Genomic DNA, 26,689 nt, shown 5'->3' with positions numbered 1-26,689 from the left:
GTGACTCTCTGTGTCAATTGTCCTGTTTTCAAGTCGAGTAATTTTCTCCACTCTCTTTCATAGGCAGTTCTACAAAGCATCCCAGGGACATCACGAGCCAGCCCTTCATTTTCAACCCTGAGGACACATCGGATGAGGATGCTGAAGAAATGCGTGCAGAAGACCCATCACAGCATTCACCCATACCATCCACCAGCACAGAGACACACATCCTGGTGGCACCTAGTACTAGAGCAGGCTTGGGGTCACAAACTGGTGAGCACACAATCTGATCCACAGCAGGCTGAGGCAGGGACAACCAAGGTAGGCAGCACTCAGAGACAGCTGGAGACCAGGATTCTGCTGAGTCTAAGTCAGATGACGAGCCTCTGGACTCAGTCATAGCTCAGTTGGTGGAGCTGCAGCAATAGTCAGGAGAATATCAGGAAGGGTTGTCAGCTGTTTTCCACAGATTGCAATGAACGATGGAGGAGTCTGTCTGCGTTCTGTCTGAGGTAATAATATCAGCATGCCAGTGCAATACCGAGGTCAATACTGGTGGGATTGCGGCAGTAATGGACATCTTGGCACCTGTGCTGCTGCAGGAGTTGCACACCATTGCTGTAGGAAATGGTGGCATCCAGCACTGCCTATGTGAGAGGAGGCCAGGGCACCTCAATCTCACTCCAGCTGTCCGTTCTGCTCAAGGAGTCAACCAGGGGCCTTTGGGCACCCATAGGGAGGAGGACCAGCAGCTGGAACCCCGGGGCCATCCATCCAGATGATTCCGGGAGTGTCCAGCTGATATCAATCCCCTTTTCCTGTGATTCCATCACCTCCAGCTGCGCAGGGCCAAGAGGATGCACCTGCCCACATCAAGAGATGCAAAGCAGGCCGGGGCCCACCAGGTCTCGGCCCTCCAGAGGACACCCGCCAAAACCATCACAGACAACAGGGTGTAGCAGTCATCAGGCAGACTCTACCTCCGCTATGGATGTTTGGGAAGCACCACGACGTAGCAGCAGGATTAGGAAGATCAAGAAATATTAGGAGTACAAATGGTGGCACGTGTGTTCACCACATGTATATACTTCTCTGCATTGTAAATAGAAAGGCATCCATTTCACATGTCTTCTTGTGCATGCCTCCTCTTTATGCAGAGCTGTGTAACACCATGATCCCTCCCTCTACTTATTGCAATGTCGCTATCATGTGGCACTGATCGATGTCGTGTGCATCCATCTCACCAGAGCGTGTGTCCATTCTCTGATAATTTCTGACATCAGTGATGCCTCACCCTCAATGTAAAGTGTTCTTGTTGAAGTCACCTCGTTCACATGCTTGCTGGATCATGTCAGGTTCATTCTTGGCTGTGTAAGATTGAGCCTGAGATGTTCATCTGACTCGTCTTCATTCTTGAAAGGTGAAGGTGTAGTGTTGAAATACCTGGAGAAGGGGAATAGTTCCTGTGATTCCATGTACTCTCTGTCATCCAGCAGGGTTGTTAATCTAAGAGCCCGTTTTCAGAGCTCGTGTGTGCTCCTTTCTGCCTTGCGTGTTGCTGACTCTCCAAGTGTACATCTGCTAAGCTCACCAGTACAGGTGAGCACCTTCTCACCTCAATGAGTCAGAGATCTGCCCATCATAGCCACATTATTGTCCTGGCGCCTGAACCTACAACAATGAGCATTTCCCACTCTGTAGTTGTCTGTATTGCAGCCACAAGGCTCTAGTTACAATGTACGGATGCAGCGTTGGGTCATACGTTATGCTCAGTGTCCCCTCACCTAAACACCCACCGAGGTCAGCAATGATAAATCTAAATGGTAATATGTTGCTGTCTCTTTCGATGTGCATACGTTCACTTGATGGAAAGACCATGTTAAGGGCAGCAATGGGCTAGGAGGAAGGATGTAACAAAGCCACTGTGTGCTCTTTATTATCAAAGAGGTGTCACCTTGAGGGCTCCATTGTATGTTCGCACTTTTGAGTTTGTAAGGGCCAGGACTGGCCATTAGGGGAAACTGATTGTGTTACAGAGGAGGCATTTGGATGCATGACAGGCAAGTGTGTGAACATGGTCATGTTGAGGTGCTCCAGCTCCATTGGAAGGTCCAGCTAAATGTGGGCCTGCATTAATATCTGAGAGTACTGGATATCAATGTGTTGGAGATGAAGATGAGACAGAGGGTTGAGTGCTCTCAAAATGAATGAACACCTGCAGAATGTCCTCGGCTGCCTTGGCACAAGTGCCAACTATTAGCATCACCATCGAGGTGACACAGGCTATGTTGTTCTGTTGCTGGAGATGGATCTCCTTGAGGAGCTTTGTCAGACTGAAGGCATTCTGCTACGAGCTCACTCAGTATTGTAGAACAGGTCCTGTTTCTTGTGGGGTACCCTTGCGACTGGGATACTGGAGAGACACTTGAACACATAGCACCTTCTGATGTCTGATGTTGGGAGGCCCTCCCCTAAGTAGCACCCCATCTCAGCAAAGACACATGCTCCTGAGGCTTCATCAGACTTCAAAGGATTAGGACAATGATGAACCTAATGTGTAACTGCTCATTGTCAGATTGATGTGGATGGTTGAAATGAGAGGAATAGCAATGCTGGTATTCATAAAGACAAAATACTGTGGATGCTGGAAATCTGAAACAAGCTGGTGTTCATGCTGGCCCATGATGGAGGGCACTTGCCCAAGAGGGTACTGACTGCAGCTCGTCATCCTCCCCATGAAATCTGGTGGCAATGAAGGCCTCGAATGCATGCCTGCCTTGTCTGGCCCATGCTATGGCCTTTTCCCCTATAGCCTCTTCTTCCTCGAACTCGTTGCCCTCATCCCTTTTGATATCCTCCTCATTGGAGGAGACGTGCAGCTCCTTCATGTCGGCATCTGGCAGGTTCTCCCCCCTTTGCAGCGCCAGGTTGTACAGCTTGCAGCAAGCCATGATGATCTGTGAGACCCTCTGGGCAGTGTACTGGAGAGCCTCGCCAGATCTGTCTAGGCATCGGAATCGCATTTTCAAGATGCCAATGCTCTGCTCTACCAATGTTTAGATAGTGGCATGAGCATTATTGTACTTTCTCTCAGCTGGATTTTGTGGTCACTGCATGGGCATCATCAGCCACGTCCTTGGCGAGCAGCTTCTGTTACCAAGGAGCCAACCCTGGATCTTGTGTGTTCCCTCGAAGATGCCTGGGATCTGTGATCTACTCAAGATGTAGGAGTCATGGCAGCTTCCTGGGTATCTCATGCAAACCTGCATGATCTGTTTCTTCTGGTCACAGACCAGCTATACATTAGGCGAGTTGAAGCCTTTCCTGTTAACGTATTGGAGTGCCTGTTGCCAGGGAACTTTTACAGCCACATGAGTGCAGTCAATGGCACCCTGCACCTGTGGGAATCTGGAAATAGCTGCAAAGCCCAGGGCTCTTGTGTCAACATAGTTGTAGGCCTTGGCAAAAAGGCTGTTGGCGAGCTCCTGTATGTACTTGTGGGTGGAAGCTTGAGAGACCCTTCAGAGGTCCCCGATGGAGCCCTGCAAAGAGCCACATGCATAGAAGTTAAGGGCGGTGGTGACTTTCAGAGCCACTGGCAATGAATCTTCTCCCAGTCTCCATGACATTAACTCTTAGAGAAAGTAGCAGATGTGAGCCACCAGATCCCTGGACATGTGGAGGTGTTGGTGACACCATATCTTGCTCATCTGCAGAAAAGACATTCATGGTCTTTAGACCATCTTCAGATTGAGTTATCTTTCAGTTTTATTCTCTACTGCGCCATCGTTTCAGTTTAAGATTGGGATGCTGAGGTTCAACTACCAGTCCAACTCGGTCCCTCCCTATGTGAGTGTGGAAATCCCTCCCATCTTCCTGGGGGAGCTTAATGTTCAGGTTTCCCTGCCTCAAATAACTCTTGGCCCTCCCCCTGTAGTCCTTAATCCCATTGCAATGATGGTGGATATCCCTGTATGATTCTTGAATCCTTTGAGGTGGATATGCCTTAGCCCCATGTGGACCTCACCCATCCTTATCTTGAAGCTTATTACATAGTGACATATAGAGATTGCCCCATGAGACTTTTGAGTGTTCCTACACTACCTTCCCCCCCCATCCAAGGGCTGCAGTTGCTTCCCCTGACTGTGAGTCCACCATCTGCTGCCCAGTATTATGCTAGAGACCCCCCCCACCCCGGACCAACTCTCAAGATATCATGACCACAACCTGCACACAGCATGCTCGGCACGACTGACACTGGACCGACATGCCCTCCCCTCCCTGGACTTGGACCAGGACAGTCTTTGCAAGCTCAAGCACTTCTTTACTCAGTGATCCTCCCATTCTGGCCTCGACTTGCTTACGTTCTTCTGTAAGAGACTTTCTCCCTATTGTGACCCAGAGGATGCTCTCCCTCCGCACAGCCTCCCATAATGTATCTGCGTAACCTTTCCCAGTCTCTCCTCCACTCCAAGTCGAGCCCATTCACTGCAGCCCATTGCAACCTGCCCCTGCCTTACCACTGGTCTGGTATATAGATCTTTGCCTCTGAAAGTGCCATGAAAGCAATGTGGTGCTGCCTATGAAGCCTAGCATGGAGTCAGAGTTGCCACGAGTGCTGCACGATGCAATATCGTTGAACAAACCTTGAAATCACGAATGAAGTGCAGGTCGCCATGTGAACGTTGCTTATATGTGGTTGTGAAATGCGCTGGTCCAATTAGACACTGGCATGGCCTATTAATATAGCATGGGGGTGTGATTCCGGCGAGGGTCCTTTGTAATGAGCATTAATGACATTCAAATCTATTCAAATTGTGTTCCCGACATGGCGCAGTGGGAAATGTGCACTGCCATTGAGGTCTGCAGTGGACAATCGCAACCTCGTTTCAGTCTGATGTGGAATTGATTTTTCTTTTCGCTCCCACGATATTTTCTGCTTTCACCGTGAGAGGGAGCAGGAGGTCCTGCCCAATTACTCTATCCTCTTCCCTGTTGTTTGTTTTTGAATTATTTCTATACAACCTTTTTCAGTTGAGCCCTCCCTGCCACCTAATAGCTTAAAGTTCTTGTGACCAACCTAGTTAAACTTTCCACTAGCACCCTGGTCCCAGCCAAGTTCACATGGAGCCTGTGCCAGTGGAACAGTTCCTTCCTGAAACACCCCATGAAATGGAACCCATTTTTTCAAAACCACACCTTCAGGCCTGTGTTTGCTTCCCTCATCTGTTTATCCCATGCCAATTTGCATGTGTCTCAGGTAATAATCTAGAGATTATAACCCTTAAAGTTCTGCCCTTTAAATTAGCTCCTAGTTCCTGGTACTCTCTACACAGGACCTCTTGCCTACTCTTTCCTATGTTGTTGGACCTTACATCGACCACTTCTCCAATATCCTTTCAAGCTGTTTCGAGATGTTCCTCACCCTGGCACCAGCCTTGCAACAAACCTAGTGGGATTCACAATCCTCCACATAAAGGTTGAATCTGTCCCCTTAATAATTGAATCCCCTACAACTACCACTCTGGGCTTCTTTCCCCCTCCCTTTGTACAGCCTCCTTCTCCCGGGTTGCACAGTCCACCTTCTGGCTGTCCTTCTGATAATTTTTATCCTTACCTTCACAAGTAGCATGTGCATTGTACCTGTTGGATAGAATATTTCTGTGGTTCCTCCTTCTCTAGCTCACCTAGCTTCTTCTTATTCTGTACACCATTAGTCACATCAACCTGAACTTGTACTTTCTTTGAGGTAAAACTGAAGTCTGAAGCAAACTGTCCAGATATTGCTCCCACTTTGTTGAAGTGTCTCCTTGTCAAAGTCTCTCCATCTCACACTGCAGCTCAATGACTCTGAACCAGAGGGATTTGAGATGCAGGTTTGTTCGCTCAGGACAGACTTGCTGTCCACAAATCCCCACATAACTGCTGTTCTGGCATGCTTCCTTCTCCCTATGCACTTAATTCCCACCCACACCAAATTCCTGAGTTTAGCACTCTGCAAATGAGGCATTTAGTTTTGCAGTCATTCTGTCCACCCCATTCTGGGTGGTAGCAAATCCTGTTTATTTATATAGGGCTTATCACTCACACCCAAATTATCTCTGAAATCTCTATAATTACAGCCCAACAATAACTATGAAGCATTAACTGGGATAGGAATAAGTTAGTAAATTGACAATTAAATGTGATCAATTATATAAAATATTACAAGTGTTAAATTTAGTTAGTGCTTTGCCACAATTAAGCTCAAATGAGTTTATTGAATTATAATTGTGAACAAACAAAAACTGCAGAACTTACTATAATTTAAATACATACATAGACACAGGCATTTAAATATTGGGAGAGCCTATGATTTTGCAGACAGCCTTGATCGTGATCGTGATCGTGTGAGACCAAAGAATTTCCCAATATATGCAATGCTTTTGAAAGTCCAGAAGATGGCACTCAGTGATTAACAAAGTACTTCAGTGGTATAAGGCAGCTTTCTACCAATATTAGTATTGAGTTTGTCAATAGTCTTTTATTTATCATAAAAAATTATGGTGAGTACAAAGGTGACTTTTATTATAATCCAGAGTACAATTTCTCTGTTATTTTGCTGTGTTTGTGACGATAATAACTGGAATTTTCTGGATACCGCTTCAGAAGAAATTTAAGCATGCAAACAATAATACCCTGCCCTATTTAAGGCTGAAAACAATGCTGCTTTTCTTTTGAATCACAGCTTAGTTGAAAGTGTGTTGGCCAGGTAATAGGTTACAGTTGTATGTCATCAACATTCGTAGTCACTAACAGCATCAAACAAGGTTGTGTTCTTGTCTTAACCCTGTTCAGCAAACTGTTTGCTGTAATACCACTCAAGGTATTCAAGAACGCACAGCCTTCTGACTCAGACTTGTAAGTTACCACTGAAATAGATGTTCATATTTATTCAAATTAGTGCCCTTCAATTACAAAGCAAAAGTCATAAGTCAGAAATCAAACCATACATATTAACTAATATACTTATGCTTTGTTCACACCTTGCCATCTCTCTCTTTTCACAATTAGTTCTTACTTTTCCATACTAATGTGTTGCAATAGAATTACTGACACTATCAATTACACAATGCCTCAACCTCACCTAAATGGTATGTGGACTGCAAATTAAGAAATCAATGAGGAAGGTTTCATGTCCCAAAAATATTTGTTCTGTGCTTTTAACTATGCTATGAACAATAGGACATTTATGCCTTGAAAATAAAATTCACGGGAATTCTAAATGCTGTAGAATGGGGAAAAAATGATTATTCATCCTACAGATTTCAACTATCAACTTCATGTCTTATTGTTTGTTACATAAGTCCATTATTGTTTGGGTTTTCTCCAGATACATTTTTGTCATGCACAATGGATAAATCTGCTTCCATTGATAAGCAATCAGTGCCCCTAACCCCACCCCCAGCCCCTCCTTCAATGACCATTTGTGAAGACTAACTTAGAATAGTGGGCAACAAATTGAACAATGAGCCCTATTTTTGATGAAGTGCTGGAAAATGTATTGGATATATTTTCTGTCTATCTAATTAGATTTCTATTCTCTCCAAACCAGTGGAAGATAATACATTGCTCAAGGTGGAAATGACTAATTAGAGGTATAATTTTCATGGGAGTACTCTCAATCTTTTCGTTGGGGATTGGCAGAAACCAGGAACAATGGTATTTCTCCACAGTTTCAATGGCAAATTGGGAAATTGAGAAAGCCCTCCTTGAAATTCCAAACATTTGTTTCTATTAAGACTTGAAAATAGCACAAAAGCAAAGTGGATCCATCAACAAAATGAAACCTAACTCTACCTCACTATCACCTCTCTTGACCCTCCCCTCTACTACCTCTGTGTTGCCAGACTCCTTCCTTGGTTTGACACCTTGACATTGTGGAGAGGCGTGTGCGCTCCGACGATCACTTGAGCAATACTGCCTGGAGCTCCTTGTTCCTCGTAGGGCTACCCATGGTGACAAGGTCAGGGGAGGCGCCAAATAAAGTGGATCCAAAACGTTTTCAAAGGCAGAACATGCGAAGGAAGACTGTGCGTCTCACCAGCTGTGAAGGCAGAAGAAAGCTGCAGTGACAAGGTAATCCTGTCATCAAGTTACAACACATCATCAAAATCTGACCACCAACCCATCATGTGGATAATGACAGCATCCCGTGGCCCCCATGTTAAACGAAGCCATGTGCAGGCTTCTACCAGGGTCCAATTGCCAAGTCCTGTGGTGATGGTGACAGGGCTGTGAATTGGGAGAACCTATTCAAGAATCTGCACACGGGTGACAGATGCTTGAAGGTCATTGGACAGAGGTGTCAATGGGCAACAGCATCTGTAACTGAGCAGTCCTCTTTAGGATACCCTCAACTCACCCCAGATGAAGAGTGGGCTAGCAAGGTGCCATAAAAATAGACTGTCCCACTTTCCCCTAGCTAGGAACCAAACCCTGCGGAATCACAATCTTTGTGGTCAAAGAAAAAAAACTTTAAATTTTGAAACTTGGAATATTAGAACACTCATGGATAATCTCAAGAGTGACTATCCGGAAAGAAGAACTGCAATCCTATCACATGAACAATCAAGATTCCAAATTGACATCGCCACCCTCAGTCATGGGGAGGGGGAACTGAAGGAGCAAGCAGAGGGATACACCTTTTCCTGGAAAGGAAAGGCTCACAGTGACCCTCGTGTCCATGGTATTGGTCTTGTCATCCGGAATAAGATCTCAGGTGCACTGCCAGAGCTCCCCAGTTGTATAAATCAAAGTCTCATGACACCTAACCTACAGCTCAGCCGTAACCAACTGTCATCAGCATTCATGCCGTGAACCTTGACTCTGATGAAGATAAGGAAAAATTCTATTCTGACCTTGATGAAGTCCTCAAAGCCATCGCAAAAGAAAAGATCATCCTTCCAGGTAACTTTAATGCCAGGGTGAGAAAAGTCAATGCAAATGGTGTCCTCCTGCTGACAAAGTGTTCTTAGTATGGCTTCATTATAACAAAGACCTTCTGCCAGAAGGACAATTACAAACCCACATGGAGACATCCTAGATCTAAGCATTGGCACCTCCTGGACTATGTCATTGATTGGGTCAAAGATCTAAGTATCACTTGATCCAAGATGGACTGATGCCTGCTGGACAGATCGCCAACTTGTTTGATTGGTGATGAACGTCCACCTAGCACCAAGATATTGCAAGGCCCAAAAATCCAAGAGGAAGTAGATCCGTCTCAGCCCTAAAGCAGCCTAACCAAAGAGAGACATTCCAAGTGCAGTTCATGACCAATCTGGAAAATCTTCACAAATCCAACTCAATTCCAGAACAAAGTTAGCTGGTTTTGGAACAGGAATCCAATGCATTGTGTTCAAGCATTTTCATCACCAGAACAATGCTGAAATATGTGACCTCCTAGAATAAAATGAGCAGCTTTCGTTGACTGGCAGAACAACCCAAGGTCGCAAGTCAGGAAGGCAACATTCTAACAACTAAGGTTGGCAACCAAAGGTAAATCTGGAAGATAAAGGATGTGTGATAAGGAGAGAAAGCACGAGAAATCCAACAATATGCTGATCATCATGACATGTGTCATTAAAGCCGCTTACAGCCACAAATTACTTACGGGCATTTTGAATTTAAGGAAGACTTGTGTGTTTTTAAACAAATACAAACAAGGACACTGAACAAAAGATAGCTGACAATATAAAGTGACCACTTTCTGGAAAATTATTATGTGGATTGTACTGACTGACCTGTCCTGGGAGAACATGGAATGTTGCACATGAAAAGGTGTCATGGCCTTCTTCAAGCAGAGACACTTAAGAGGGAGATAGGAAAAATGCAAACGACTGAACTCTAATCTCCCGTGGTTGCAAAGGCAAAAGACTGCTTACCACATCTCAGCAGTCATCTAAAATGCATCTCCTGTTGATTCATATCTCAGAATGTGTAAAATGGTTGGAGATCAAAGAAAATAAACTCTGGGAGCAAGGCAAGGGGGAGGATTTTCCCTTTGTCAGACAGGCGGGCCCAGGAGTGGCTGTGCAATGGTCCGCCACCTGCGATCGGGCCCTGGCTGCGGTTTCATGCTGGCTGGCCAATTAACAAGCAGCCAATTTGAATTGCGCACTGAAACGCTCAGCGCTGCCTGGGTGGGGGTGGGGGAGGAGGGTGAGCGCAGAAGGCAGTGCATGCACGTGGTTGCATTCAGTGGAAGTTCCCTGAAGGCACGGAGCTGCCTCAGGGAGCTGAAGATTATTAACATGAGAAATAAAAAATGGAAAAATAAGGAAAACATGTCCCCTCATTTGAGCAGGGACATGTTAAAAAGGAATTGTAAAAGTTTTAATTTTTAAAAAATCATTGGTCAAAACCTCATCCCGCCCATTGATGAGGTTTTGCAAAAAAAAGCAAAGGCCACTTGGCTATTTTCCTGCCCGCCAACCGAATGGTTGGACAGACAGTGAAAAGTTCGATTTAATTAATTGATTAAGGGCCTTAATAGGCCTCTTAAATGTCGGCGGGTGCACTGCACCTCCTGAGTGCACCCACCAAGTGAAATATCGTGAGCCTGTGCGATGGCACCGGGACGTTCACCCGATCTTATTGCGCACTATTGCATCTGCCTGATTAGGGAAAAATTCTGCCAATGGATTTTTTTCCCTTACAGGAATTCACACGGAAAAATGGGTTAAAAAGCTAACGGCAGAGCTGTGCTAATGTGCTGTGAGAGTGACAGTACAAGAAGAGCGACTAGTCACCCCTGAAGCTGCAGGTGAAATCTCTCTCCCTCTCTCTCTCTTGCTGGAGGCAAAGATCAGCAAAGTCACAATCAAAAAGGAAATAGGACAGCTTCATCAGCCAACCTGCAGAACCAATTGTCTTCAAACCAACTGCTAAACTGCCAAACTCAGCTCCAACGGAATCACCCAACTTAATGGCCACAACGTATTGCCATCTATGCCTCATGGATAAGCCAAAGACTGATTCATTTATCTTTTTAAATTTTATTTTTGGACTCTTAACTTCGCATTTCTGATCTGTGTGTATGTGTGTTGTGTTTTTATTATTATTCTCAAGTTTTTAGTAATTAATAAACTTACTCTTTAACTCAAGAAAGCCTAGTTAAATTGGGTCCTTCTAAAACATAAATACATTTGGACTGGGAAAAGATCCACGGGGGGAGGAATCCCTTTTAAACTAACGTTGTTGCAACCAACCAAGATGATTGAATAAAGAAGGGGGCCAGCTCACTCCTCCTCACCCGGGAGCATCACAAAATTGCGGTCACGTTCACAACTTTAACAAATTGGAAGACCTCACCCAAGGACTGGTTATAACACATGCAAAGCTTTTTTTAAAGCCATCACGGCTATCTATAGACCAAGGTCAAATGGACAAATCCCCTTCACTTCTTAAGGGTAGCAATGCTAGAAAGAAGATTTTCAAAAACTCCTCAACCATGAACCACAGTGGCAGCTTATAATCTCCTGGCTATCCTCCATTACCTTGTGGTAGAATCCATGGGTTAACCGCCATTGATAGGAGAGCTGCAATAAGCAATCAAATTGATGAAAAACAACAAAGCCTGTAGCCCCAGTGGTATTCCAGCCAAAGTCTTTAAAGCTGGTGGGCCTTTGCTCACATCAAGACTGCATGCGCTCATCCTATGGATTTTGGAAGAAAAAGAACTCCCCTCCCTCCCCCCCACCCCCACCCCTCTCCCAACTCTAGGAATGTGGCAATTGTAACTATCTTCAAGAAGAGAGATAAACCATGCTGTTGAAACTATCAAGGTATTTCCCTACAGGGTAAATCCTGACATGCATTCTCCTGAATCGCCTATTTCAAGTGGCTGGGGTTTTCCTCCCAGAGAGACACAGTGTGGCTTTAGACCTTCCAGAGGAACCTCTGACATGGCCTTTATTGCGAGACAAATCCAAGAACACCAGCAGGACTGCTTCATTGCATTCATCAGCCTGAGCAAAGTATTGGACTCAGTAAATTGCAAGGCTCCATGGATTGTGTTGCAAAGATTTGAATGTCCAAGAAATTTCCTCTCAATCTTGCAACTGCTTCTTGTTGATATGATTGCAACTGTCTTGAGTGGGAGATCTGAAATGGATGTCTTCAAAATTCTGGACCGAGGTCAAGCAAGGCTGTGTGATAGCCCCCGTACTATTTATAATCTACCTGACAATGGTTACTCAACTCATCAAAGATCAACTGTCCACTGGTGTCAATATTACATATTACATATATAGAAAACTCTGTAACATCAGCCGCCTCCATGCCAAAAACTAAACTGACCACCATAAACATATATAATCTACCGTTTGTGGATGACTGCAGTGATGTTGCCCACTTCACACCAAAGTTGCGAGCCACTCTCGATTTCTTCAATTTTGCAGACAAAAAACTTTTCTTGTCCTTGAATGTTTCTAAAGTACAATTCATATCTCAACCCACATTTGGTCAACCAAATACTTTACCCCCCATAAATGCTGGAGGAGAGAATCTGGAATATGTTGAGCACTTCTCATACTTTGGAAGCTACGTTTTTGCAAAAGGCCACTATTAATGCAGAGATCCAACACCAGATCAGTTGTGCCAGCTCAGCCTTCTACAAACTACAGCAGCGAGTGTTTGACAACAAAAACCTCCACAAATCAACAAAAGTCCTAGTGCACAGAATGATTGACACCTCTACACTCCTCTACTGAAGTGAGACCTACACGTGTATCAGCAACACTTAAGTGCTCCAGAAAATTCAGTCAGCAAGGTCTCTGCCGCATCCTCCAGCTTCAATGAAGGACCTTCAAACAAATACTAGTGTCCTTCTTGAAGCCAGCTCCACAACCATTCAGGCAAAACTCCTGCAAAATTAACTTTGATAAATTGAAGACTGTATCAAGTGGCCAAAACACATCTCCCCTGCTAGGTCCTGTTTTCTCAACTCTCAAATAGTCAACATTTCAGGGGAAAGCAAAAAAAAAAGTTTCAAAGACACTCAAACTCTCTGGGAAGCACGGCTGCATTGACATTAGTGACTGGGAGGAACTACCTACCAATCAATAAAAATGGCAACAACTTATCCTTCAAGCTGCAACACATTTTGAGTCACAATGTCTTAATAATGGGCAGGCCAGCAGATAAAAAGGAAAGGAAAGGAAGCAAATGCAGCACTCCAGATCCCACTGTCTCATGGGACATCCTACCCCCTGTGTCCAATGATTTATGGGTCGAGAATCGGCCTGTTCAATCACATGAGGACCCATGGCAGAAACTTGTAACCCTGAGTAGATGTCACCCTCGAATTGAAGGACAGCCAATGACAACAACATTGTCAGACCTTTTGTCTGACATTTAATCCCTGGACAAGCTGAAATTTTCTCCAATTAAACACTGAGGGGACTGAATCCATTGCCATTAGCCTTGCCACAAATTCTGTTTCCTAGCCATCCATTCCATCTCCCTCCCTGGTAATTATCGGAGGTGAAGGAAGAGTATCCGCAATGACTCAACCCTGAGCTGAGTTTCCAACATCATATCTTCAACATCATAGGAAGAGTTGCACTTATATTGCCCCTTCCATGACCCCTGGATGTCTTCTAAGCCAGAGACAAGAGCGTTACAATAACTGAACCATAGCTACTTCCATCTTTTGCAATGTTGCCAATTTCTACCCTCACCTCAGCCCATTCAAATTTAGGAAGTTGCTGTTGAATACCATATTGGAAAAATTGATTTCTCTGCAGTGCTCTGAATCCATCTTGAAACAGTAAAGCTCCAGAGGCTGTAATAATTCTTGTAACTTTGGACCACAAATTTATTAAATGTAAAGATTTTGTGCGAGAACGACAGCCCATCTCACAGTACCCAAGGAGGAAACTGAAGAATAATTCAAACCTTATACACATCTCTTTCCTTTGGTCCAGGTTGGAATGATAGAGAATTATAGCTCACCATTAAATCAGATCCAATCTGGCCATCATTCTACTCAACCTTCAGCAAAGTGGTAGAAGGTGTCATTGACAATGCTATCAAACAACACTTACTCAGCAATAACCTGCTCACTGGTGCTCAGTTTGGGTTCTGCTAAGGGAACTTAACTCCAGAACTCATTACAACCTTGGTCCGAATATGGACAAGAAAACAGAATTCCAGAGATGACTTGAGGGTGATTGCTCTTGAAACCAAGGCAACATGTGACCAAGTGTGACACCAAGAAGCCCTAACTAAAATGAAGTAAATTGGAATAAGGGGGAAAACTTACCACTAGTTGGAGTCATACATAATACAAAGGAAAATGGTTGTAGTTGTTGGAAGAAATCATCCCAGCCTCAGGACATCACCACAGGATTTCCTCAGGGTAGTGTCTAAGGCCCAACCATCTTCAACATCAATAGCATTCCCTCCATCATAAGGTCAGAAGTGGGGATGTTTGCTGATGATTGCGTAGTGCCCAATATCATTCATGGCTCAGGTACTGAAGAAGTCTGAACACGTATGTTGCAAGATGTTGACAACAATCAGGCTTGGGCTGATATGTGGCAAGTAACATACACAAGTGTCAGTCAATGGCCATCTCTAACAAGAAAGGATCTAATCATACCCCCTTGACGTTCAACAACATTGGCCAGGATTTTTCAGTCGGCGTACAGGGGTGGGCCCTACACGCCAGCATGTAAAATGACACATGATGATGTCGGGCATGCGTTCTGACATTATCGCGCTGTCTTACGATGTTTCGTTCGGTGGGTGCGCTGGAGTCAGCTGCACGCCTGCCGATATTTAAAAGGCCTATTAAAGCCATTGAGGAAGTAATTAAGGTCAACTTTATGCTGCCCGTCCAACCTTATGGTTGGTAGGCAGGCGAAAAGGCCAAATGGCTTTTACGTTTTTTGAGAAATCTCATCCACGAGCATAATGAGGTTTCCTAAAGCTTTTATGAATTAAATTTTTTAAAATATAAAAACATTACCCATCTCATGTGACACAGTCACTTGAGGGGACATGTTTAATTGTTTTTCCTATTTATTTATTTCAAAAGCGCTCACATGACAGAATGCTGGCCCCAACTCTCACTCCTCCCCCTGTCCGTACAGGTAGTGTGAGCGCATCCACTCATGTCTTATGCTGGGTGGGCCTTAATTTGCCCGCCCTTGTAAAATGGCGGCGCAGAGCCGATCGCGGGTGGTGGTTGGCCCCACCAATGTTCCCGCCAAGCCTGCACAACACGGGCAAAATTCAAACCGTTAGGTTAGGAAATAGAGACAGCTTAAGTAAGTTATATTTATATTCGTGGGAGTTAGGAATGAATTTTAACTTAAAGTTTAAGTTTGATTTCTATCTCTGTATTTGTGTGTTTAAAAAAAGGCCTAGTTGGGTTTTAGTTTCTCCTTAAAAGGTGCCTGCATTTCTAATGAGTTTTATGACACTAAGAGAAGCTAAAGCAAACAGAAGAGTACAAAGACCTGGCTGTTGCCTAGCAACAGGGGTCCAGAGAGAGTGACCCACCCACGCAAGCACACACACAAAAATCTAGAAGAAGCAATTTGAGTTCAGTTGAAAGCAGTTGCCAGCAGAGCAGATTTCCCCAAAGAAACTAAAGAATAAAGTTCCCAAATCCAGGGGAGTGAAACAGGAGAAAGTCCCAAGAAGACTTTCTAGTCAAGAAGGACAGGATCCTGGAAAAAGGTCCTGGTAAGTGAAGTTAAGAGTGAGGGGCAGAGGAAGACTTAAAGCTTCAAGCTTAATGAAAGAAAAGCTGCAGGAAGCATATTTAAAGTGATATCAAGGCATGTGAAAAGTCAGCAAGTCCATAGAGATGGCTGAAGGTCTGTAACTTTTTGGTATGGGCACATGAAGCAGTGGTGCACTGTTGACATCTGAATCGGTGAGAGAGAGTGCATGGAAGCAAGCTTGAATGCATGTGGTGACCCAAAGAAGAAGAAATTTGGAAGGAGAGTTCGAAACCCTGGAGGTGGATCCTTGCAGAAGGCATCTGAGAGAAAGCAGCAGTTTAGGAAATGATTCCAAATCGGGTTCTTGGACAGCGGAGAAATTAAATCCTTGTGTGAAAGACAGAGTTCACTGAGACTGGTTGGCTCACAGTGTGACAAGCATCTGTCGGAGGGGAGTTGAGGGGAGAGCCATACTGTCTGTTTTGGGTGGCATCTGTCACTTGGTTCAGAGTGTGATGCGTCTGACCACAGGTCACCAATTGATTTACATGGGAACATTAGAGTATAACTTAGCTTTTGTAACTTGTGTTATCCTTACAAATCTGTATACATCTATAAAGATATAGTTGTGTATGAAGGAGTAATGTAATATAGTTAATCTTTTCTTTTTAAATAAATGTTTTATTCTTTTGTTAAAAGCTCAAGAGGTGACCCCTCTGTCTCTGTTCAGTAGCCACTCTCCATGTAGCTAAACAACCAAATAAAAGTTAGGACTGATCAAGCCAGATTCCATCTTTGGATCAGGCTTGTCTTGTAGTAACATGAGCTGGGATCATAACAAAGTGGGGGCTCTTGCAGGAATTGAAATGCAGACAGCAGGTGATTGGACGTGGAATAATAATTGGTCTGGGACTATCGTTATATGGTGGGATTCGAAGTCCTTGACTTTTGATGGGATCTGTGAATCCTTAAAATGAGTACATGGGAGTTTAGAGTACTAGACATAGAAATTGGAGCTGCTTTGAGGTAAATTATACAAGCTGAGATTCAAAATACCTTTGGAGGTTGCTAAGGCTTTTTTTACAGATGGAAAACATAGCCATCACTGGTTTATAAAAAGTAACCAAAAGTAAACTAATGGAATCGGTGGATAAGCTGGAGTTAGAATTACCTGAAGGGGCGAGGAAAGAAGGCATAGTTGACATAATAGTGCAACATTTGATACTGGAAAGAACACTAGAGAGACCACGTTCTCCAGGGAGTGAGTCAGTTGAATTGGTAAAGATTCAGTTGCAAATGGAAAAACTTGAATTAGTGGCAACAGAAAAAGAGAAGAAAAATAAAAATAAAGAGAATTGGAATTGAAAAGGCTAGGGGCAGAAGGAGAAGAAAAGGAAAAAGGAAAGAGCATTTCAAAGGGAAAAGGAAATGCAAAAACTCGACCTCCAGAGGGAGAAGTTAGCAATGGAGGAAAGAGAAAAGGAACGAGAAAGGGAATACCTACTTAAAAGACTGACCCATAAAAATGAGGCCTCAGATGCTGAAGATGAAAAAACCATCAATCCAGAACCTAGTGGAGAATGTTTAAATTTGTGCAAGCTTTCCCAAAATTTGAGCAAAGGGATGTAGAGACATTCTTTATTTCATTTGAAAAGGTGGCTAAGCAAATGAAGTGGCCAAAAGAAACCTGGATATTGCTCTTACAGAGTAGGTTGGTAGGTAAAGCTCACAAGGTATATGCTTCACTTTCGGAAGAGCTACGGTAGATTATGATGCAGTAAAAAAGGCTATTCTGAATGCATATGAGTTAGCCCCTGAGGCATACAGGCAGAAATTTCGAGATATAAGGAAACAGCCTGGGCAAACCTATATTGAATTTGAGAGGGTAAAGGAAAGTAATTTTGATCATTGGATAAGGACATTAAAGGTAGAGATAGGTCTGAAGCTCTTAGGGAATTAATTCTCTTGGGAGAATTTAGAGCTTCACTTCCTCCTGTAGTTAGAACCCATGTTGAAGACCAGCGGGTTAAAACAGCTAGACAGGCACAGAGATGGCTGACGATTATGCACTGGTCTGTAGATCTAAACCCTTTTTCCATCATCCCCATAAACCCGAGAAGGATAGTAAATGGGAAGGTGAAAGGAAGACAAGTAGCCAGGGAAGAGAAGGGACAATTGGGAATTCCCCAGAAATTTCTCCTCAGACCAGAAAGGAAGGCGATGAGGGTGGAAATGACATTCAGAAGCCCAAATGTTTCCATTGTAACAAGGTGGAATACGGTTGGGCAGATTGCTGGCCATTAAATAGTAGACCTATTATAGTAGTAGAAACACCTAAAGATTCCTCAGGAAAGGTTGCATCAGAAAAGGAAATAAAAAACTGTAGCTGTAGCACAGGTGAAACGTGTTCCCTCAGAACATACCGGCATGGGGGATATGGTTCAGGATAGTCCAGAGAATTCTTCTTTGATTACTGGTGAAAGAAATCCGGCTATTTAGAGGTTCTGGATGTTTTCTCTTTAAGAGCAAAGTGATCCCTTATTCCTGCATCAAAATAAATAAACAGATTAAAATTTTGAGAGATACTGGGGCAGGTCAATTATTGATGGTGGTTGATGATACAATTTGTGTTCCGGTTAGTCTTATGAAGGAAAAAATATTAATAAGGGGTATTAATGGAATTTATGAAGCTTTTCTTTGAGTAATGTCAACATACAAAGTCATTTTGTAAATGGAATTGTTCAGACCTATCTCTACCTTTAATGCCCTTATCCAACGATCAAAATTACTTTCCTTTACCCTCTCAAATTCAATATAGGTTTGCCCAGGCTGTTTCCTTATATCCCAAAATTTCTGCCTGTATGCCTCAGGGGCTAACTCATACGCATTCAGAATAGCCTTTTTTACTGCATCATAATCTACCGATAGCCGAGGGTAAATGCTGAGCTTCTCAAATCCCAAAGGGAAACTTGAAACAACTGCCACAACTGTTTATCAATTTGTATACATTTTGAGAGGCATGCCTTGAATTCAGTACTAATAAGACCACCAAATCTTATAGGTTTCTTATAAAAGTAAATTAAAACTTAATTAAATTTTTTTAAATGATTTTAAGCACATAGTAATAATTTGTAAATCTATGTATGATAATTTCTAAATCCCCTATTTAATCTAACTCCCAGTTACACCTCCATTAGGACAACCGTAAAAACACATAGGGAAGAATTTTCGGTTTGGCGAGCGGGGGCGGGGCCCACTGACTGATACGTAAAATGAAACGCAGTGACATCAGAGCAGTGGGCTCATTCAAGAAGGAAATAGGGAGAGTACAGGACCAACATATTCCAGTAAAGATAAAGGATGGGACCAACAAATCCAGGGAACCCTGGATGTCAAGTGATATACAGGATTTCATAAAGAGAAAAAGGGAGGTTTATGGCAAATACCGAGGGCTCAAAACAGTGGAAGGCCTAGAGGAGTATAGAATGCATAGGGGGGAAACTTAAAAAGGAAATTAGGAGAGCAAAAAGGGGGCATGAAAAAATATTGGCAGGTAAAATAAAGGAACCGTTAAGGACCATAGTTGTAATTAACACAAAAGTTTGTGGGGTGGTAAATAGTGAGGAGGATAGCCCTAGATTACAGGAGGATATAGATGGGCTGGTCAGTGGCAAATGGAATTTAATCTGGATAAGTGTGAAATGATGCACTTGGGCAGGACAAACAAGGCATGGGAAAACACAATGAATGATAGGACCCTGGGAAGTATCGAGGATCAGAGGAACCTTGGTGTGCATGCCCACCGATCCCTTAAGGTAGTGGGAGAGATAGATGAGGTGGTTAAGAAGGCATATGGGATACTTGCCTTTATTAGCCGAGGCATAGAATATAAGAGCAGGGAGGTTATGCTGGAACCGTATAAAATGCTGGTTAGGCCACAGCTAGAGTATTGCGTGCAGTTCTGGAATCTGCATTATAGGAAGGATGTGATTGCACTAGAGGGATTGCAGAGGAGATTTACCAGGGTGTTGCCTGGGCTGGAGAGTTTTAGCTATTAGGAGAGATTGGGTAGACTGGGTATCACGGAAAACGGAGTGAACACTCAGACCCAGGAGGTTTGTCTCGGAAGCCTTTATTGAATTGTGATATCACGGAGAGCCCAGTAGCATACAACGGAGCTAGCCAGCACTCTGGGGAAGCATCAGAGTACACACATAGTTATAGTAAAAGCTTGCATAATTAATAACATTGAAATTTTATCTTTGGCATGCATACATTTGTTCTGTCTTAGTTTATAATTACGCAAAAACCTTGAGTAGTTACACAAAACCTTGAGTAGCCCATCTGGCGACTAGTCATCTGGACAGACAACAGATAGCAAGACTAGGCCCTGTCTCATGTGCTGATAACAGACATCCTAACTTTGTTTCAAGGACTCTTGGTAATTTGTTTATGATACTTGTTTTTCTTCCTTCACAATAGCTGACAGTGCAGGTTTGTCTGCTACTGGTGCAAGGAGACTTCGTTGTAGTATTCCATTGTGTTTTAACCACTTAACCCTTTGTTATCCTGTAGATGTATTTTATTCTCCCACAATCCCTCCTTGTTAATCTTCTAGATTAACATCAATGAGGAATAGTATCTTCATTATCGTAAGGGGGTTCATAACCATAAGGAAAAGGCTGATCTCTGGCAGGGTAAACCTTTTCTCCGCTCCAGTGGTCCTCACTGGGACCAGTGCGCATCATTTGGGGAACAATTAGGGCTCCTCCTAATCCAGTAGAGACACTGTTAATAACCTGGGAACAGCAGATTCGCAGAGCAACACATGCACAACACCCTGCAACACATGCTATGACCAACCCAATTAAAGTATGCACCAGCCAACTTCCCCAACTGGAGAACCACCCCATTACTGTAGCCCACCAGGAATCCTTGTTATAAAAATTACTCAGTCTTTCCCCAACTTTCTTTATTTCTTGCACTTTATCCATAACCTGCTGTCCCAGGTTATAGGTACTAGTTGCAAGATTTGAACACCAACAGGTGGCGTTTATTGGCTCCTGAGGAGGCTTGATTCTTATCCCATGATTTGTATAGTTCCACCCATTAGCAGGTGGAGAGCAATGGAACCATCCCCTGAACATATTGGATTCTGCATCATCTGACTGGATATGGAAGTTTGTGAGATCCTTTATTTCTTCCTCAGTCATGGGTTTTGCCTGATAGGTGCTTGACTCACCTCCATGTTGGGGAATCTGGGCACATATCCAACAGGCGCCCTGTCCTACTTGTCTAGCATAGGCGTGGCATGAAGACAAAAAGGTGTTGCGTTGAGAATCCTTTGGGTACACCCCAAAAAATATAGCAAAAAGACAGAATATAGCAAAAGGCAGTATCCAATACATAATGCAAATTAGTTCACCTGATAACGGCTGCTATATTGTTGCCGGACAATGTCTTTTTTACAACGAGTGGCATGCACTCAAGTCTTCCTTCCCTTTAACGTTCAAGGCAGTTTGAGTTGTTAGCAGCACAAGCTAGGGTCCTTTCCACTCTCTCATGCAATTCAGCTGCTGTCTTGCATAGAGGAAATGAGTACAAATCCAACATTTAGTCCGATTAACTTGCAAGGCTACGGCCTGCATTCGTTGAACCACAGAATTGGTATTCCATGCTCCCACGAGGATCATGCAGGACAGGATCCAAATCAGAGTCAGCATTCCGACGGCTCAGTTAAAGTTCTTGCACAAGCACTTCCGTCCGAGGTCAGCGTCCATTTGAAGTGCGATGCATGGATCCACAAGGGCGTCCTTCAACCTTTACAGCCATATGGGTGGTGAGCAGGACTTGGAAAGATAAAAACAAAAAACTGCGGATGCTTGGAAAGGTTCTTCCCATCGAAGTTCCAAACAGTTCTTTCTCCTGAAGGTCTTTACTAGGACTAGGTCCTCAGGCTGGTATTGATGGCAATCTTCAATGGGGGCTTTTTCTGAGCTTCTACTACCTGTATATGCAAGCTCTTGAGATAGTTAGGGTCAGAGCGCAAAGTCTTGAGTGCCAAGGGTAGAGCTTCAGGCCCTTTCAAACTGGTTTCTTCACATAATTTAGCTAGTTTGTTTTTCAGAATACCATTTTGTCTTTCCACTGCCCCAGTAGACTGGGGGTGGTATGGGTATGAAAGGTGATGGTTGCATTGTAAGGCCTTCAACTGTTCCTTTATCACTTTAGCAGTAAAATGAACAACAATTTTACAACAACAACAGCATCATTTCGTCGGGTGGGATAGGCCTCCACCCATCGCGAGAACAAACATACTAGAACTAAAACATAATTATATCCCATTCATTTAGGGATTTGTAAAAAGTCCATTTGTAGGTGTACAAATGGGCCCTGTGGCTGGGGTCCCTTACCAGCAGTCACTGTGGGTGTCTTACCTGGGTTATGTCATTGACATAGGTATGACAGGTATTACTAATACAATGCCTATTAGCATATTACTATTCACTATACATTCAACATTCATTCTACATACACGTGTTAAACCCCTGAGCTGGCAACCGGTCGAGTCATGATTCTCGTGTCGTGAGAGATTCAATAGATGCTCATTAGTTACCCATAAAAGGACTACCCCTTCTTTAGTCTGTCTTAAATTTTCTCAGGCTTGTTCCAGTGCCCAAGATCCATAGGTGTTGCATACATCATTTCTGCTCGCTTCGTCTGAAATATTTTTCCCTATTTCAATTAATTTATTGATAGTCCCTGCATGACTTTCGAGCACGATAGCCATTGGATTAACCAATGATGTCCCTATATTGAATATCATAGTGGCATCATTTATCAGGCTGCGCTTAACGTGATTCCCTCCCAAGCCTGATCGCATCTCGCCACTGAACTGAACTGCTTCAGTCATCAATTGGCGCATCAGAGACGCATAGAGTGCTTGGGTATGGGTTGAGTACCATTGGGGCAGGACGACACCGGATACATTCAAAACTACAGGTACCAGCTCATACAAAACTTCTGATTAACCAGTACCAAATCATTCATCGGTCCTGGATGCATAGTCGGACAAGATGGATCAGTCGGTGTGGTATCTCTACTCAGACTGTGAAAGTAGAGGTGGGAGGTGGCTGGGTAGTGGTGGACCTCCCATGTTCGATCTGAATCAAACTCTTACTACAATTTGAAAGCACTTGTTCTCCTACTGTTACATTTACCATTCCCCATTGCATGTTGCATTCGGCACTGTCCATGCTGTACCAAAGTTCGTCCTGTGGTGCAGGATGAGCAGTGATGATCCCCGACCTTGTTGCCAGTACTGATAGGCCCACGACCTGGATCATATATCTGTGGAGATATTAACATCGGCTCCCGTTCTCTGGGTTACCATTTGGTCAATTGTCATGTATCTTTAACTGTGTGTAATGCCTCCATTTACTTCCTGTTCTCATATCTACAAGTGTGCATGTATCACCTGTCATAATTACCTGGTATGGTCCATTGTTGCTCTTTGGATTTGCCTGTTTCCACATCCTTAATCATCTGTCAGTCTTTAACTTCCTCTCTCAACTCATGTAATTGCCTACTTAATTCCCTTACATTGTCCTGTATTTTTCCTTTCTGTGGCCCTGCACCTCCTACTATAATACTTTCAGGTAATTGCATGGCCCTTACCTGTTATCATTTCAAATGGGGTGAACCTGTCGGTCCTGTTTGGGGTAGCCCACAGTGCATTAGAATATTGGGCTGTTCCCTGTCTCTTGATTGATTTCTTTTTAACCTCCATAAATTTATACATTTCTTTAATGACTCTCCCTGTGAAATGAGTTCCCTGATCTGAATCCACCTGGGTAGGCACCCCCACTCCTTCCAGTTTACTCTCTCCTGCTGCTGTCTCATGTCAGACCTCAATTCCTTAAACAACTCTACAATGCACCTTCTTATCCTTTCTTTCAATGGCTCAGTGTCTTCACTTCCAATGATGGTTCTCTCTGGAAACAGCTTAATTCTGCCTGTCATCAAGGTGTTAATCCTATGGTTTTACTTTTTGTAGCTCACAGGCACATTAATATAGTCAGTAATAAATCTATTTAGCCTTTTTCCAGCTTTCCCTTTACCTGTATCCATCTTGTGGTAAATTGTTGTTAAGTATTATTTCACCTTACATTTCAATTCCTGAACTACAGATTCCTCATAGTTTTACCTCTAAGTTTTCTTTCCTGACCATGATCATCCTAAGGTTTTCTTGAGTTCAGTTTCTCTATTGTCTTGATTGTTTAAAATGTTTCCTTACTCTTTAGGCCATATTAACTATTCCATTTCAACGGGGATCCCTGTCTCTAGATCTTTGCTTATCTTCCCCTGTGCAGTTCCAATGCCTCAGTTGATGGCCAGATTCCCTTAAAACAGTTTGTACATCATGTCCTCTTTCCCTAACTCATTCTCCTACTTGCCTCATACCATATTACACTTGCAACAGCTACCATCTTATCTTGTTCAGGTTGCCTGGAGAGACTTTAAAATGAATAAAATATTCTCATAACAGCTTTAAAAACAGAAATCAGGTATTGACATGTTTTGCTTCCTTTTCTTCTTCTCAAAGATTTTATTGTCTTAAAAGTAACCCACTAAATTGTGTCTGACCCTTTTCTTTTAGAATTATCACAGATTCATTAACTCGGCCAAAAATTGGATTTCTGCCAAACTTTGTCAAGGTCTTGAGCTTAGCTTCATATTTTGGGAACAGACTTACAAACACAAAAGCTTGCAGCATTTGAATTAGTGCCAATTGTTGTCAGACCTTTTAAAATGAAAATTCCCTTTTTGAGAACTTTATCAAGAACCAAACCTCAAATTTTTAAACTTTGTAAGAACTGTAATTTACCTATCAAAATTAAAAAACCTCTTTTTCATGTGAAATGATTTGTATCCAAGTTATAATTTCCATATGTTTATCAACACATTCTTTATCTTAGATAGCATCCTAGTGATTCAAAAGTAACCTGTTAAATTACACTGCACTTTACATCTCAAGATTGTCCCCAATTCAAATTCCAGTGCTTTTGGAAAGCAGATTTCCTTTAATATTTAATTCATCTCTTCTTAAGAAACCCCTTTTTATCCATTGGAACCATCTAGACCTTGTGTTTATGTCTTTTCGTTTTCCTAGAATCCTTCTGAATTTCAAGTAATTTCTATTTCTCAGAATTTTAGAATACTAACTTGTATGTATTAATCCCAATCAGCTTGGAAGCTGATGATGAGGGTTATTCCCTACTAGTCTGCAAGGGGGAGGTACAAGGGTTGGTACATCTCAAACAAAGGCAAGCCCTGTTTTATCTTTACACTACTTTCAAATTATGATTTTTGCCAGAAATCTCAACGCAAACCTTATACACAAAACTTTGGAATGTTTGAATAAACTTTTCCTTTACTCTAATATGGGGCTTTCAACTCTAAAGTGCTCAACTACACACACAAAAGACAATTCAGGGAAGAAAACACATTAAAGCTCACATACAAATGCTTCATTGCACACAAACAAACACATAGATAAAGGTATGTATCGATACTCCTATAATATTGAACTTAACTCCAAACGAAGCTTCGAGTAGCAGTGGGGGAATAAAGGGATCTTGAAGGCTTGACCTATAGGGATCTCCAAACTGATGAAAGCTCACATTTTCTCTGCTGCTGCTTGTCAATTGCTCATTAAGCCCCTAGGGGTACCCTTTCTCTCTCTCTCTCTCTCTCTTCAGCACAAACAGCTCTTGTAACTTAGATCAATTCTTTTTTTTTTAAGTTACAGAAAATTCAGAAGCGGAATATCTACCTCCCTTAAAACATATTATAAGTGCTCAAATCTGTCCCAATTAAAAGTTCCAGCTGGTGGGAAGCTCTCTCCTTTACTTTGAGTTCATTTAACCCAATCAGAAACATATTGGACAATTTCAGGACCGTAAATGGACATACATATAAGCATTTGGGGTTCCCTTCAAAGGGGAAACCTAGGGTTTCTTTCATGTCATATTTCCCATTTTACTTAATTATATACACAAAAGAAAACACAGAAATTACTTACTTTTCACCTCCGGGGACTCAAACCCCTGGGTATACTACTACTACTTTTTTCATTTTCTTACCCATCTTCAAAGTTCCTGATTTAAGCTCCGGTTTCCCCGGTTTCAGTTTGTTCTTAGTACTTTGAGAAGCGGGGGGAGTGGCAGAGCCCGCTCTGCTGTTGAGACCTCCCATTTTTCTGAAAAGAAAACACAATTAACAGCGCGGCGCATTTTCCTACCCTATGCGCTCACCGGTGTTTAAGAGTTCCTTAACAAGTCCTCCGATTCTTTGGGTCACTTAAGTCTCTTTGGTCGGTAGCTACCCTTTTACTCGCAGTCCCCCTTTCAGCTGGGCCGCTAATTCACTGCAATCCCCGTTTCAGCTAGGATGCAGTTCGTACTCTCCCTAACTTAGGAGAGTTGTTCCTCCCTTTCTCCGCGAGGGTTCTTTTTTAGAGATCCGACGGCCCAGGATTTCAATCACCTCTCCAATTTAAGAGGCTACTGGACTTCAGTCGGATCCCATCCTTGTCGCCAATTTGTCGTGGAAAACGGAGTGAACACTCAGACCCAGGAGGTTTGTCTCGGAAGCCTTTATTGAATTGTGATATCATGGAGAGCCCAGCAGCATACAACGGAGCTAGCCGGCACTCTGAGGAAGCATCGAAGTACACACATAGTTATAGTAAAAGCTTGCATAATTAATAACATTGGAATTTTATCTTTGGCAAGCATACAATTGTTCTGTCTTAGCTTATAGTTACACAAAACCTTGAGTAGCCCATCTGGCAACCAGTCATCTGGACAGACAACAGATAGCATGACTAGGCCCTGTCTCATGTGCTGATAACAGACATCCTAACTTTCAAGGACCCTTGGTAGTTTGTTTATGATATTTGTTTTTCTTCCTTCACAATAGCTGAC

The 26,689-nt window shown here is 43.0% G+C and overlaps 1 long non-coding RNA gene across 1 annotated transcript; it reads right to left on the bottom strand.

The window, feature by feature from the left end:
* Nucleotides 1-7,895: 7,895 nt before the first annotated feature.
* Nucleotides 7,896-26,209, bottom strand: LOC121274922. Its single transcript, XR_005942323.1, has 3 exons — nt 26,018-26,209; nt 18,125-18,245; nt 7,896-8,068 (listed from the first exon to the last, which is right to left on the bottom strand). It is a non-coding gene; the product is annotated as an uncharacterized LOC121274922 (long non-coding RNA).
* Between the last annotated feature and the right edge of the window lie 480 nt (nt 26,210-26,689).

The sequence above is a fragment of the Carcharodon carcharias genome, chromosome 2 (assembly GCF_017639515.1).
Source record: "Carcharodon carcharias isolate sCarCar2 chromosome 2, sCarCar2.pri, whole genome shotgun sequence".
In the NCBI taxonomy this organism is placed as follows: Eukaryota; Metazoa; Chordata; class Chondrichthyes; order Lamniformes; family Lamnidae; genus Carcharodon; species Carcharodon carcharias.
Note: the sequence above shows the minus strand (reverse complement) of the source record. Positions and strands in the feature narration are given on the sequence as shown.